This window comes from Xenopus laevis, chromosome 1S (genome assembly GCF_017654675.1).
Source record: "Xenopus laevis strain J_2021 chromosome 1S, Xenopus_laevis_v10.1, whole genome shotgun sequence".
NCBI classification, from domain to species: Eukaryota; Metazoa; Chordata; class Amphibia; order Anura; family Pipidae; genus Xenopus; species Xenopus laevis.
This window is the reverse complement of record NC_054372.1, coordinates 57,964,497-57,981,844: the sequence shown is the minus strand read 5'-3', so window position 1 is coordinate 57,981,844 and position 17,348 is coordinate 57,964,497.

Sequence of the window (17,348 nt, the reverse complement as noted above, 5' to 3'; positions counted from 1 at the left end):
TAAAAAAGGAAATTATGTTGTTCATCCACATGATTCAAATAGACTCTGGAATTTCTTTGACATAATTTGTCCATAATGTGTTGCAGTTGCACTTTTTTACAGTATTCTTGAAAGGTTATCTATCTTCAAATCAAGAAAAAATCTTGTCTATAAAGATTACCCCTTTATGAAGCATAATTTTCTTTCTCCGATTTTGAGGTGCTCCTTTCTTCCTTTTCTTCCTTTCCTTTATCACGACATGGCCATAGAGAAGGAGACCCTGGCAAGTCCAAAAAATTGGATAAAAACACAAAAGAAAACATTAATTTCTGGAAGTTTAGCCAGTGGCTCTCCTGTGCATTCCTCTTGCATGTACTGTATGTTGTGTTGAACTTCCCTGATGTATATATTGAAAATATTCTACATTTTATTAGACAATGTTATTTTTCCTTTGTACTTGTGCTTAGTGGTTTCCCAGATAACAACCTGTTGATTCTGGGGCCCAGATCAAATGTTTTTTCTTTGCCCCAAACTTAAATCAACCCTGGAATCAGACCCAGAGGAGGTACAATCTGTACTACTTAGAGAACATTTGCTAATAAGCCATTTATATTTCAAAAAACAAATATTTCTGAAAATGTATTAAGCATCCAGTACAGTTTAGCGAGATTTATTTTATAATAGTGACAGTTTCCCTTTAACATTTATATCAGCTAAATTATACCATAAAACACATTTCTAATTTTATGTAGTGAACCGCAGTCCATCAGGAATAAAGATACAATTGTCTTTTATTCCTATTATTTCTTGTTACATGGACATAACTGAACTTCTTTTATTTAAACCAAAGATCTTCTTTAAAAAGCAAACAGAACTAATTTGCAGAACACTGTGCAGATGTCCAATAGTCAGATATGCCTTCTGTTCTTTCACCTTGACAACAATGGCATACTCCAATACAAGGGCACACTTCAATCACAAGACCATGACTATTTTTTCAAGCAATTAAAAAAAGGATATATTTGGGTGATAAGTTCTTTTCAGTTGAATATGTATTCTAAGTATTTAAAAAAATAATGTTTGCCGACATTGGAGAAATTATTTGCTTTTCGAACGGACTGTAGTTTTAGTTTGAAAATATTAATTTTCGAATGTTGTACATTTGGGTTCTAGACCAACTTGCATCTATTCAAGTACTACAGTATGTGGGTTGATAACCTAACTGTAATATCTGTATTGTTACCAACAGTTTCAACAGCTCATTCCTCAGGATTTATCTCTATCATTTAACATTATTATTATAATTAACTACTGTCAGTGACATAACTAACCATAGCTGGGCCTGTCATCAAAAAAAAATCTCCAGAGGGGCCAGGGCATTGTGCAGAGCATCCCACCCATTTCTCCCTCCCAGTGATTTGCGTGGTTCACAAATTTTAAATTAGAAGGTGGCTGGGGGCGGAGTTTTTTTGCAGCAGCATCAGACTCCCTGGTCTGGGCCCCAATGTTCCCCCGCCCCTGTGACCCCCCTGTTATGTACCTGACTATTTTGACATATTGTCAAGCAGACATTGTGATATGTTGTGGGACAGGTTCATTGGCGTAAGTATAGAGGAAGCAGACTCTGCAGTCACAGGGGGGCCTGGGGAACAAGGGGCCCCGGACTGTGGGGTCTGCTTCCTCTATAGCTAATAAGAAAACCCCCTCCTCCCTAGCTGCACTCTTTTTGTTGAAGAAGGGGACGCAAGTCTGGACAGGAAGTGGGCGGAGTTGGGTGGAATGTGGGGGCGGGATGTGTGCGGTGCAGGAAGTGGACAGGAGGATGGCGATAGGAGTGCGCCAGGCCCCCTGCAAAAAAAACCTTCAGAGGAGCTCGGCGCACTCTAGTTATGACACTGGACAGGTCTTTGAAATTCAGCAGCAGAAGAGATGGGGTTTTATATTGGTAATCGAATTAGCTACCTCAACAGGTGGACTAGCTTTAGTTTCCATGTTTGCCCTTTTTTTACATCAAGAAATAATGATGCTGAAACCATAGGCAAAAATATTTGCCCAAGCCCTGTTCATTGAACATATGTTGAACAAGAGGGCATATTGCCCCTTTAAGTTGCCACACACTGCACACCAAAAATATTCAATGGCAGTCTGATATTAAAGTGATACTGACACTAAAAATGTTCCTTTCAAAATATTTACATCTACATTAAAAGCTACCTATAGGTCACGTCGATCGTTTTTTGCTGACAGTTCTGCTTTTTTTTAAGTAATTATTACTTAAACCTGACTGTTTTGCCAACCTGACTGTCCCTTCTTAACCTGTCAGTTAGAGTTTCTAATGCTAACGGACTACTGCTGCATAAATATGGCAGCCCCCTCATAGAGGAACAGGGTAGTAAGAAAGGTAATATAAAATCATTAGGGGAATACTTTTATAGCAAAATTATAAATAGCATTCAAAGACAATGTTATGATAGCTAATAGAAAAGGTTATTTTTAGATGTCTCTTTAAAGGAGAACTAAACCCTAAAAATGAATATGATTAAAATGCCATATCTTATAAACTGAACTTATTGCACCAGCCTAAAGTTTCAGCTTCTCAATAGCAGAAATGATCCAGGACTTATCACAGGGGGTCACCATCTTGGAAAGTGTTTGTGACACTCACATGCTCAGTGGGCTCTGAGCAGCTGTTGAAAAGCTAAGCTTAGGGGTTGTCACAAATTTTCCAGCAGAAAATGTAGTTTGTCTGTAATATAAGCTGATTCTACAAGGCTGATTATTATATTCTGATGCTAGTTGCACTGGTTTCTGTGCTGCCATGTAGTAATTATCTATATTAATTACTAATCAGCCTTATGTGGTGACATTTCTATTCTATATGTACTGTATATTGTGAGTGGGTCCCTAAGCTCAGTGAGTTACAGCAGCACAGAGCATGTGCAGTGAATCAGCAGAAAAGAAGATGGGGAGTTATTGGGGCATCTTTGGAGAAATATCTCCCCTGCTAAAGGGCTGTGGTTGCATTGGGCTGGTACAGAAGCACAAATCATAATGTACAACATTACTACCTACTGCTTTAGTTAAGCTTTAGTTCTCCTTTAAGTCTCCCCTAAGCCTTTATGAATGTGCATCGAAAGGAGTACAGCAACACACGCCTGCTGATCCCTAGGACCCATACGCACCATTTTAGGAAATGATCATTAGTACATTGTGCCTTGCTATGCTTCATTCATGATTAAAATAAGAAAACCAAAATATAATTTGCCTTTGCTTTTAAACTTTCCATTTCCTTTTTGCCAGGCAATAACTAGACCTCCCTAAATAATCAATCTCCATTGCATTTTGTTTATTCTACCAGTGTAATGTCTGTCAACTTTGTATTTCCACTGAGAAGCAGCTCTTTAAATACAAGCTCTCTTTCTCTTTCAGAGTAAGCTAATGACAGCAAATTGCCCCAACAGAGATCTCTGAAGTCCCGGACATAGTCGTTCCTCAACAACATGCTGGCTTTGCGTTTCTGGTGTCACTAATTAATCTGTCTCTGTGTGGAAAATATGTTTTTGCTTTCTTCCATTGTTTGTTTTATTTCATCATCTCTCCTGACATTTTCAAACTCCCGGGAATAATCTGTAATGTACAGAATAAGATACTAACAGTCGATGTCATCAACATGTTTGCTGTGTATAACGCTGGGGTCTTTTTCTTAGTTTGGTTCTGTGTAAGAAATAGGAATTTGCCTTTTTCATGACATTTCTACTATCTAACATATAATGGAGTGTATGCCATGTAGCCTAATTACTCATGTCAATAATCTTGTTCAATTCTGATTTGTAAGGGGGTGGTTTTATTTCAAATTGTTTACATGGCAAATAATTCACTCTACCATTTAAAATGTTATTCTTGAACCAACAGATGTATTTTAGCTGTAAAGGTTAGTGATGGGCGAATTTATTCACCAGGCGCGAATTCGCGTAGAATTTGCGTGATTCGCGAAACGGGCGCGAAAATTTGCTGACGAAAGTTCGCCAGTGTCAAAAAAAATTGTCGCCGACGTCCAAAAAAAAACGACGCTGGCGTTAAAAAGTCAGTGCCAAAAACGGGCGTTGGTGTCAAAAAAACGGATGCCGGCGTCAAAAACGAGACACCGGCGCAGTTTCGAGAATTTTTCTGCCGCAAATTCGCCCATCACTAGTAAAGAGGGCAATAGATGTTACAATTATGATCTTCCCTGTGACCAATGGTTGCAGGAAAGATCGTTTGTTTTTAGTAGTCTTGGAGCTGATTTATCAGATATACAAATACTGTAGAAACAACAGAATTCTACCTGTATCTGACGAATGAGCACTAACAATGGCCGATGTTCAGGCTCCTTAAAAGGCTCCCGACCAAATTTCCCGACCAGCCCGATCAACGAGCCGCCGATATCCTAGTCTTCTGCCGATATCTGTCGTCTCATCTAATGCCAATGTAAGGGCCACTCACCCTGGTGGTCCAGTGGGCCGGCGGGGACTCCCGCCGTGTGGTGTTGATCCTTCGGTATCCTGTGATGCACTGCCTTGGGGCGCATGCGGGGCGCACTTCCGGGTTTTCTGTGCACAATCACACTGGCGTGATTACGTCATTGCGCAATAGCGCGAAATTCAAATCGTTTAAAAGGCGGATTTGGGCTGCTTTATAGGTTATCTCCTTGCGAGTTTCTGGTGCTTCTGTGCTATTTGAGCTTCTGATATTCTGTGATTTGACTACCTGTTGTGACCCCTGCCTGCTTCTGACGATCCTGACCTCTGTATCCTGACCCTTGCCTGGTAATCGACTTTGCTTATTCCGTATCCTTGCTGATTGATCTCCTGGTTTGACCTTTGCCTCCCTGACTCTGTTTATACTCTGCCTGCTAAATGCAAGTTATACACTAAATGGCAGTGTGTTGGGAGTTTCCTTAAATGAAAAGGATCTAGGGGTCTTTGTAGATAACACGTTGTCTAATTCTGGGCAGTGTCATTCTGTGGCTACTAAAACAAATAAAGTTCTGTCTTGCATAAAAAAGGGCATTAACTCAAGGGATGAAAACATAATTATGCCTCTTTATAGGTCCCTGGTAAGGCCTCATCTGGAGTATGCAGTGCAGTTTTGGACTCCAGTCCTTAAGAGGGATATAAATGAGCTGGAGAGAGTGCAGAGACTAAGTGCAACTAAATTGGTTAGAGGGACGGAAGACTTAAATTATGAGGGTAGACTGTCAAGGTTGGGGTTGTTTTCTCTGGAAAAAAGGCGCTTGTGAGGGGACATGATTACACTTTACAAGTACATTAGAGGACATTATAGACAAATAGCAGGGGAACTTTTTACCCATAAAGAGGATCACTGTACCAGAGGCCACCCCTTTAGACTAGAAGAAAAGAACTTTCATTTGAAGCAACGTAGGGGGTTCTTCACAGTCAGGACAGTGAGGTTGTGGAATGCACTGCCGGGTGATGTTGTGATGGCTGATTCAGTTAATGCCTTTAAGAATGGCTTGGATGATTTTTTGGACAGACATAATATCAAAGGCTATTGTGATACTAAACTCTATAGTTAGTATAGGTATGGGTATATAGAATTTTAATTAAATGTAGGGTTTTTTAGATATCTCCAACTACGCCATGCCTTTAAAGCTCAGTTTGATACTCTGGAGGTGAAATTCAATATTCCTCCAGTAGAGGTAATACTTCGAGATCCAAAGAGGGATAAATTGATTTCTAGGCTTTATCAGATACTTATAGGTCAGGGGTCCCCAACCTTTTTTACCCATGAGCCACACTCAAGTATAAAAAAATGTTGGAGAGCAACACAAGCATGAAAAAAGTTCCCGGGGTTTCCAAATAAGGATTGTGATTGTGTATTGGTAGCCCATATTTGGACTTGAAGCCAACAGGAGACTCTGTTTGGCAGTATACCTGGTTTTTATGCAACTAAAACTTGCCTTTAAGCCAGGAATTCAAAAATAAACATCTGCTTGGAGGCCACTGGGAGCAACATCCAAGTGGTCGAAGAGCAACATGTTGCTCACGAGCTACTGGTTGGGGATCACTGTTATAGGTACTATTCCTCCACCATTTAGTAGGGCCCAGAGGCGTTGGGAAAAGGTATTTCCTGCTCTTAGTGGGGAACAGTGGGAGGAGGCTATTGACTCACTTTATTGTGATTTAATTTCTTTGCGTGACAGGCTGGTCCAATACAAATTTATCCATCAATTATATATAACCCCTAAAAAGCTTCAGTTAATGGGTAGAGAATTGGAAGCCAGATGCCCAAGGTGCCAGGAGTTGGATGCATCTTTTCTGCACCTGGTGTGGCATTGTCCTCCAGTGCAGCAGTTTTGGAAGGATGTGTCACAGTATTTGGCTGATAATTTAGCGTTTCCCCAGGTGCACTCCCCGGAAATTTGTTTATTGGGATTGGTGGATGATCTTGTACCCTTAAGCAAAACTAGAACACTTATGAGGGTTATACTGTTCTATGCTAAAAAGTTGGTGATAATGAACTGGATGGGTAAAAATAGTCCCACTGTCATTCAATGGGTTAATTTAATTAATAAAATACTTCGGTCTATTAAACTTACTTATCTGGCTAGAGGGTGTATGGGGAAATTTGAGAGAATATGGGAATCGTGGCTGGATATTAATCCGATGGGGAATTTTTAGGAAGTGGAAACAATATGTCAGTTTGAGGAGGCACCTATATAAGAGATAGCATATAATATGGGCAGAAGGTAGGGGGTGGCATAATATAGTGTATTTATGGTGGCAACAGTTGCTTTTTATGTGAGGGCGAAAGAAGGTACTATTGTTCTACTATTGTTCTACTCCTAATAATATGCGGATTGGGCCTGTATTGGTGGGAGAATCTTATTTGTTTATAATTGCGACAAGAAGATATGCGATAGAATACTAAACATGAAAGCAAGATAAGTGAATTCCCTCCCTCACCCTTTTTGGGGGATTTTTGGTTTTTTTTTTTTTTCTTTTGTAAATGTCTCTGTGTTGTCGCTGGGTTTGTCTTTTTATTTTTGTATGTAGTGAGGGTGTGTTTTAACTGGGTACAGCTGAGCTCTGGAAGGAACAAATAGGGTTGGGGGTTTTTTGTTTTTTTTTTTGGTAGGGAACCAACATCCCTAAAGAACACTTGCACTTGTTAATCATGAGTAAATTCACGAGCACTAAACAACAAGGCGTTAATATGGGTTAAGTAACAAGGGCAATGCGCCGCAGTACTACAAGTAATTGGTGGGTATTTTAGCACTGGCACTGGCACTATTGTTCACTGGCATTAACTAATTATTTTTCCTTCTTATTTAGTACTATTAGCATCGCCACTTGGTTTTAAAGGGGAAGAAGAACTAATAAATGGAAGGATATAAGTTATTAATAATATATGTTAAATTCACAACAGTAATTTAAAACAACACTGGTATTTTAAATTGATAATGCACAAGTATCATGTATAGGTATGGTGAATTGTAACAATACTGGCTGTATACTGAGACACTTATTAATAATATCACTTTAAGGGAATTTTAATCGATTGGGGTTCAATTGTATGATGGGATGCTCCTTTTAAGATTCTATTTTTCATGCTGCTGTACTGGAATGTATGTAATTAACTGTTGAAAAAAAAAAAAAAAAAGTAGGGAGGGGTGTGTGTATGGATGCTGGGTTTTCATTTGGAGGGGTTGAACTTGATGGACTTTGTCTTTTTTCAACCCAATTTAACTATGTAACTATGTAACTATGCCCCGACCCGGCCTGATCTGACTACTACTACTTTCTGTCTGTTTCTGCCTTGTACTGTGATCTTCTGCCCAAAAGACTTTGCATAACCATTGTGCCCCTTTGTTCGTTCAGAACCCTTTGCTTTGCACCTCTCTTAATAAGACCTGGCGGCATCCGATTAGCTAAGGGCTCCTCCCGAGGTGAAAGGCGGCTGTTAAAGGTGGAAGCAAGAGCCGAGAACAGGGTGCTAAGCATCGGTTCTGAATTTAGGGTGACTGTGACAGCCATAGATGCACCAAATATTGTATGAAACAATATCATTGGTTCGTCTATGACAACCTTAATTGTGATGTGAAGGCAGCCATCTCAGTGCATTGTGCCTGATTCTGAGCTTTCACAAGGAGCCAGCACTACACAATAGAACTGCTTTCAGATAAGCTATTGTTTATCCTACTCAATGTACTATGCGACCTGTATAATAGGAAAACAGGGGTTCTCCTGCTTGGATGCTATTCTCATGTCTACTTCTCAGTGGGACATGGGAACATGTTTAGCAACAAACCTTATACTGAAGTTCTCTACAATGATCTTCTTCAGCTTTCAGGAAACCTGGTTTTTAAAAGGGTAAGGGGAAATTATTGACTCTCGCTGTATTTAATGTATTTGTGGTGCCATTGCCCTCTGTGTCTTGTATTTAATATATTTTGGGTGCCTCTACTTCTGCCCATACTGTATAATATGTTTAGGATCTGGAGTTATTGTTCATAGAAACCAGTGTAGAGTATAAGAGAGGTACAGGGGCCCTGCTACAATCCCAATTTCTGGTGCTGTGTGCTGTTTCACATGCACTTTGCTTTAAAGACATTGGGTGGAGGGGTTAAACACCTTGGGGCAAATTTAGTCACTTCACCCTTTAGTAAATTTGCCCCCTTATGTCACAGCTGAAGAGGCTCTCAATTGACTGTTTAGAAGTGGTTGTGTCTGCCATTGTCTTCATCAATCACTGTACAAAGTAAACAGAATATTTTAGTTATATACAGTAGATCTGTGGTTGAAATTAGACAGACAAGGAAAAGTTGTGCTCACCACTAATTTTTAAAACCATTAGGTGGGGGTGCTGTGACCACAAAATACAAATAGACAAATACAAGAGGTCCTCTGCACTCAACCCATTATCAATATATTTAAGACAGAGACATTTTGTGCATACTGCTACTGAAAAATGCCTTACCCTTTAAACAAAACAGGGATTGTTTGTCCATATATTGCAATATATTTAAGCTGGCCAACTACTTCAAAGTCATCCCATATCTGGCCAGTCCTACGCTTAATTTTCATCTGATTCATTAAGAATTCTATTGCTTCATTATACATTTTACAAAGGGACTAAGTTTTACCTGCAACTTACTTGCTGCTTTCAAAGTAAAACTCCTAAACTTGGCTGCCCTTTTATTAGACACCAGACTATAGTTGGCTATCATTGCACCCCCGCCTAATGGTTTTAAAAATTAGTGGTGAGCACAACTTTCCCTTGTTTGTTATAGTTATACAGGAGCAGTGACCAGCTCCATGTTGTCAGGTGATCCCACTGGTGTCTAATAAAAGGGCAGGATCTAACCCATCTCTAGTTAGTATTCATTAATGGGGTCCCCTTGCCCTAACTTGGATTCTACCTGCTGCCACAAGTTCACTCACTTCTTCTGTAGGATCTGAACTTGATCATCTGCCGCTATGTAGCTTTTAGTTTTTTTTTATTTAAATCCCATTTATTTATTGATTAGATAAGTCATGGTTCCCTTTTTTTCTCCAACATGCGTTTTACTGCTATATGTTGTGTTAGAAAGAAAAGGGATTTCTAGATATAAGCTATAAGCAACTATACAGGTTATTACTTTTATATTTTTTTTTATTTCGAAGAAATAAAAAATAAGCTGAGAGAACATGTCTCTATCTTTCTTTCTGATTGAATTTTATATTAGAAATGTTAGCCTTATAAGAAACAATGCCTTCTTTACCTTTGGCTGATTTTCCTGTTGGTAAGTAATACAGTGAACTCTCTCATCCAGCTTAGCTGATATAAATACCAACAGTACCATACGAAAAACAGACACAGCAATTTCAAACAAAGTAAGCTTTGGTTAATCTTTTTTTCTTATTTTCTCTGCAGAGAAGAAATATCCACACAAGTCCATGTGTTTTTTTTTTTAAATAAGGGGAAAATCACTCTACAACAAAAACTCCCATAAACTTGAAATTCAAAAAAAAATTACCAATTTAAATTTATTTATGAATTTTTTAAATTCGGGTGAATAGGATCACCAAAAAAAAATAATAATTTTTTAAAAAAAAGGTCAGTCATGAAAAATTTTGAAATTCGAATTTCCAATTTTTTTTTAAACTCTAATTGAATTTGGACTATTCCCTAGTCGAATTACACTAAAATACACCCAGAATTCTAATTTAAAAATAAGGAATTTTCAATATTACCCTTGATTAATCTGCCCCTTAGTGTAGTGTAAATCTAGTATGCAGTGTTCATGTCTCACCCATAGACATTCTGCTCTCTTATCCATTCGGCATGATGTGGCATTCACACGTGTATCAAAACTGTCACAAAATGAAATGTTTTCTAACAAAAGCAGGAAATTCCCTACCAGAGAATTCAAAGAATGTAAAATCTTCTCTATTCTACCTAAAACAAAACCCCAGTTTCTAAAAGCATGCAATAACCAATGTACATTTTAAACTACCCTGTCTTTAAAATAGAGAGGACATCTTGCAACTTCTGTTCTCTCAGGTTATATAGAGTCTTTGATATAATTATCTGACAAGGTCACAACTTATTGAACACGGGTAAAGTGGCTTCTTTTATAACCTTCCATTTCTTTCAAACACAAAGTCCCACACATGTAGCAATGCTATATTTTCTAACAAAGAAACAGAAATAAATCAGCACTCGGGACATAAAATTGCACAGCTATTATGACTGTAGATACAGAAATTGTTTTGTTTTGTTCAGGAGTACACATGAATTCAGGTTTGAGGTTTTAGTTATTACTAGAACACAATGATCTTTTCTATAAAATACTTTTCATTAAAGTCAGCGGGACTGCTCGTTCAGCTTAGATCAGAAGCTAAAACTACACTTATGGGATAATCATAATAAAAACAGAATATAAAATGAATTTAAATTGGATTAGTCGAGGTGTAATGGGAGGAATTTGCAGTCTCCATAATGCAATATTCACAAACACTATAAATTAAATGCATTGAAGTTCACTATGTTGTTCAAATCAGTGATTCTTTGGTGTGTGATAAAACTGCTTCATGTATTTTCTTAAATTGCACAGCAATCTGAGTTCCTCAAAAATAAATATCAAGGATGTAGTTAATTACGTTCCTGTTATATTGCTTTATAAAACATTGTGGCTCTACATTTCTAAAGGTTTTAAAGGATAAGTAAACCTTGAAAATAAGTGAATGTAAAATTGATGAGGGTTCTATTCTAAGCACATACATTTGCCTTGCAAACACTGATGTCAAGACTTGCTTTTACTGAAGGGTTTAGGAAGGAAGGCCTCTGACGCCATCTTGGATGGTTGCGCTGTGGCCAGAAATGTACTTTTATCTGGCATTCTGGAGTGACTAGATTGTATGGAATAAGAGATTTCACTCTTCTTCCTTTTTGGATCATGGTCAGGCGCCTCAAGGTACAGGCAGTTTACAGATCATTATGTGTCCTGGTTCTTTACTTTTCACCTTCACATGTCAACCAAACAGCAGTTTACCCAGAACTCCAGTATAATAGTGGGCATCCACTGCAACTTGTACAATATTCCACAAGTGTGGGGAAAGTCAGGAACAAGTCTATACCAGCAATTCATTTCACAGCAGGATGGACCTAAACCAATGTCAGTGGGCCTTTTAACTTGCCAAAGCATTGGGTGAAGTGGTGCGTATGGACCAGCCTGGCTTCTTGGTATAGGCATTATGACTCAACTGCACTGGTGTCAATTCACCTGTGGTGGGTGTCACCAGTTGAGGTCAAGGGGCAGATTTACTAAAGGGTAAATTGTCGCCAGCAACCGCTTCGCACACATCGCACCTCTTCGCCAGGCAAAAATTCACTACCACTATGCTAATTCACTAATATGGAATGCTGCGCCCTGGGCACCGAATGCTGATGACTTTTCGCTAACGCTACTTTGGCAGTGCGAGCATTTCATAGCAAAGTTGTGCTAGCATTCGTTTGTGCCTAGCGAAAATTCTTTAGTGATCTTGCACTTAAGTCAATTTGCATCTGACAGGTAATTTAAATGTGCTAGCGACTGTCTCATTCACTAGTGAATTGGCGCTAGAGCCTGTTAATGAATTGGCGATGTCCCTGCGGGTGGCAACACTAACGAATTGACGTAAGCGCTAGCCACTTCGCTCTTTAGTAAATCTGCCCCCAAGCCTCACTGGCATTCCCTGTGGGCTGCTATGAAGCAAGAAATTAATATACTTAAAATCCAAAATGGTACTCCAGTGAACAAAATGCTGTAGCTTATTCAAAAGGCTGCTAGGAAAATAGGGCTTAATGCGACTTAAGTATATTGCGTAGCCTAGGATAAATGACATTTCGCCCAAAACATATTGGGCCGTGCGTTCCTGGCAGCATGATGCATTTTATTCTCCACAGTGCCAGTTTGGAGCTTGCTTAATTGATTAGGAGTGCTTGTAATAGAGCACCAAGTGAGACGTGATAGGCAGCAGAGTGTAGGGAGGAACGATGCAACAGGTGAGTCTTGATCAAATTTTTTTTCATGAATGGAAATAGGCTTGGGAAGCCTAAACCAACACCATTGCATTTCCACAAACAGAATGGTTTTGTGTTCTTGAGTTATTGTTAATGAAACTGGTACAACAATTATCCTGAAAGATTTTCAGAAAGGTATTTTACATGAAATTGCCACTTTGTTTATTCTGCCTAGTGTTCTGGAGTAATATCCATGGAACTGCCCTTGAATATTATTAAGGAATCTGTGTAGGAAATTTCTTTAATCAAATTCCCCCCCCCAAAAAAAATCACCCTCCACCTCTGTAAAGTACTTTTGTGAATCCCAGTTTGCAATATTAAAATTGCGAAATTTATTATGTACTGACCATTTAAGAATTCAAATTCAACTATTTGCCACCTTAAACCTGCCGAATTGCTGTTTTAGCCTATGGGACGTCCTGGAATCAATTTGGAGTTGTTTGGAGACATCCTGAAAATCTATCTTTTTTTTGGTGAAAAAACTTGAATCCAATTAGATTCAAATTAGGTTTGCAGGTCGATCCTATTCACCCGAATTTAATTTTTTTTTTAAATTTCGATTGGTCCTTTTTTCTCTGATTTTCGAGTTCATGGGAGTTTATGGGAGTTTTTACAAACTTCCATGAACTCGAAATTCGACCCTTGATAAATCTGCACCTTAGTAGATTTACAAGGTTTGGGGAAATATTGAATACATAAATTGCCAACTGATCAGTATGAACTAAAACAGGGACATTTAAAACAGGGAAATTTAGGAATAACAGGCACAAAAACACATACTTTTGCATTGGACTCTGGTGTCAATTTAACACCTTAATATATATAACTACTCACTTTCTACCATAACACAGAGAACATGTCAGACTCTTGCCAATTTCGCAGTTGTTTCTTGTTTTCTATCATTCTCATAACATTTTGCAGTTCCATTAACATCAGCAAACAGCTGCAATATTTTGCCATTACTCTCATTAGAAAACCGTCCTAGCTGACGTGTGATACCGACCAATGACTCTTAGAAACTCTAAAGTAATCTGGTTCAAACATTTCTGGCACAAATTAAATATACATAATAAATAAACCTGGAGAAAAATGCTCAGTGCCGTTTTCCTGAACTGCTTTAAAATCTTAAGCTTTTAAAAGGATTTCATATCTTCCTGCAGATTGTGTCTAGGAGTTACGCCATCATTTTCTTTTCTGCCAAACCACAGTAGGAGGAACTTCTGAGAAAGAGAGACATCACCTGCAGCAATCCATAAAAAGGTAATTGTCAAACCATTTCTTTTTCTTTTGTTTGAACTGTGTTGTGGGAAATTCTGCTTACATCAAGCCGAAAAAATAAGAGCTCACAATACATCTGTCTTGAATTACATAATTTAGCTTCACACATATGCTTTTTCCGGAGAGGATGAGATTAGAATTGGCCCAGTGTTAAGCAAATTTAATTGGATCTGATCCTAAAACTATTATTGCAACAGACAGTACTTATCCAGAATGAGGTTATCAATTTTAATTTAATATTAAAAGGTTAAAGGTCACTGCAAAGCAATGATATCATTCAGATTTGCTCATTCATTTGAAGCTCGTTAAAATCGCATCTCAAGTATAGTGATGGGTGAATTTGTCTCGTTTCGCTGAAAAATACATGCCTGGTGAATTTATTCGCCCATCACTACTGAAGTATCAAGAAATATTATGGTATAAAGGGAAGATGTCGATAAGGGGATGGAAGGGAGAATAACACATAGATTAGTGGTAATCAGGTATGGGGCTTTATGTTGACAAGGAGCAAGATCTGGCACAAATTTTGCCCTGGAACAATGGAACTCTAGCTACTGTACTGACTCATTTTCTTATTTATTGCAATAGGAAAGTTTGTAGCCTCCAGTTTATACTGCCCTAGATTATCTGCTAAGTTTGGCTTCCTAATTATGTGCTTAGCAGACTTGGTTTGGTTTTGATTTGAACACTAGCTGTAATTGGGGTAACTTTCATGACCGATATGATCCATGAGGTTATTGTGTGTCTTTTCTGTAATGCTAGTAATAAAGGACTTCATTTAACAATAATTCAGCAGGACAGGAGCATTAAGGGGCACAAAACTGCACCTCATTCATTCATTCCCACTGGACTTGTGGCAGGGGCTCCTCTGTGCTCTGCACCATGTGCTGGATTTGTGTAAAGAGGAGTCAGGTGCAAGGTATTTCTGCCATAGATCATGCAGTAGGTACTGTACTCCTTTGCACCCTGAGATCATTGGTGCTCCCCAACTTCAGAAGTACTGCCTGTTAAAGGGCAGGTAAAGGCAAAAAATTAAAATCCCATTTTTAATTTCTTTAATGAAAAATAAACATATCGTCAATATACTTTAAGTACAAAATGTGAAACCTGACTGTATACAGTGAAATTCCCCCTTCATTTACTGTGGATAGGAATTGTCAGACGGTCCCTAACTGCTCTGCAGGGAAACAATCATACTTATGAACAGCAGGGGGAGCCCCTGCCTTACTTCCCAGCCATGCAGAACTCAAGCTTTGTTTGTTTCCCTGTAGAGCAGTCGGCAACTGTGTAGAGATTTGTATTGTGTTTTATTTTTGCCTTTACATCCCCTTTACTGTTTCCAACTTCAGCTGCAGGGACAAAGATCATGGAGCCAGATTTAAACAGATAAACTGGAATTCTATTTGGAGGATTATTTTGCAACAGACACTGGTTCTGCAGAGTTGGAGCAAGTTTGTATTAAAGAATACTAAAACTATAAAATATGCATTACATTACATGACAACACAGGACCCAGTACAGTCTGTATATTCTGATTATTAATCAGTCTTACTGTATCGACAGTGCCGGCCCAACCCGGCCAGGCAAAGCTCCCAAAACGCGAGTGCGCATGCGCGAAAAGCCGCAAGTGCGCATGCGCGAAATGCACAAAACAAACATTAAACACGTAGGCCAGAATGGGGACTGGACTAGGGGGTAGGAGAGGCACAGAAGGTGTGTGCCTGGCGCCCTTCCAGCTTTGCGCCCTAGGCACGTGCCTGCTCTGCCTACCCCTAGTTCCGGCCCTGTGTATCAGCTTCTGGCAGATATTATTTGACTTGTGCTGTTTTGATCATTTATGATGATCCCTAAGAAGCCCAGACCACACTGAGCATGTGCACAGTCTTGTCTTGCAAAGATGTTTTACTAAGTTACAAGTTGGTGACCCCTGTGGCCAATTTTGAAAACAAAAATCATTTGTTTTATTGGGCTTTTGGTGCAGTAAGTTCATGTTTATGTTTAGTATATAAAATACAGCATTTCTAGCCTTATTCTATTTTAGACTTTACTTCCCTTTTAAGGGGTAGGTAGAGGCAAAGCATCAGGGAACATTGAAATAATGAAACAGGCACAGGTCATTACGCTCCATTTCGCATAGCAATGGCCTGCAGCTATTCCAGACGTTCGTTGTCTAATAAACTACAGTTATGGGACCTGTTATCCAGAATGCTCAGGACCTGGATTTGGTTAGGGATTTGGATCCGTAAAAAGCACACCGAGTTATTAATGGATAAGTAAACTTTTAAAATAAGTGAATGTTGAAATTGAGATTGGTTGAAAAACTGACCAGCAGGTGGTGCTGTTGTAACAAAATTAGTTCGTATTAACAGCAAATGTATGCCTTAATATTTTGGAATAAAAAGAAAATAAATATTGAATGTAAATTACAAAAGAGCTTAGAATAAAACTCTCTTCAATTTTACACACTTATTTTAAAGGTTTATTTACCCTTTAACAAATGCAAAATAAAAACTAAACATCAATGCTTAATTTTAATTGTTTTATGAAAATACAATACAAATAGATATATAAACATAGATGCAGTACAACTACAGGTATGGGACCTGTTGTCCAGAATGCTTGGGACCTGTGGTTTTCCAGATAACAGATCTTTGTCATTTGGATCTTTATACCTTAAGTCTACTAGAAAATCATGTAAACATTAAATAAACCCAATAGGCTGGTTCTGCTCCCAATAAGGGTTATTTATATCTTAGTTTGGATCAAGTACAAGCTACTGTTTTATTATTACAGAGAAAAATGAAATCATTTTTAAAAATGTGGATTATTTAGATAAAATTGAGTCTATGGGACACAGCCTTTCCATATATGGAGCTTTCTGGATCACAGTTTTTTGGATAATAGATTCCATACCTGTATTTCCATACAGTAAACACATATTGGATACCCTATAAATTATTAAATGATTCACTGAAGCCAACTATGCTGATGAAATCAAGCCAAGATTTGACTTATTTTCAGACATTTACTAGTTTCTCCTTGAATATGCAGAGAAAAGCAGTAAACAGGGTGATGTTTCTATGATTCACGAATAATGGAATGTAAGTATATTTTTCTAATGCTAAATCAAGAATTTTGTTTTGCATCCCCTCAGTTATAAGTAATAATGCCAAAAATGTTTCAACAGAATGAAAGAATGCAGATAGACAGAACAGTGTATGCTAAAAGTGCATGTGTTGGACTATTTTCTTGTAAGTGAAAATATTCGTGGTATCACATCCTGTTTGAACTTTTTCATGTGCTCTTTCTACAATTATTAGGTTTCTGCCCCAGTACTTGTAATTTGTATACATGTAAGGACATGTGGTGCCCAGTACAGAACACATCTGTGTTCCAGCACTCTTCCCATATTTACAAATTGACATTCATAAGCTTTCCCAGAATATGTGGCCAAATTCTAAGTGAAAAGGGAAGGTGTAAATAATTGGCACTAAATAACTTTTATGTAACATGCTGTGCAAACTATAAAACATACCATTTGTGTA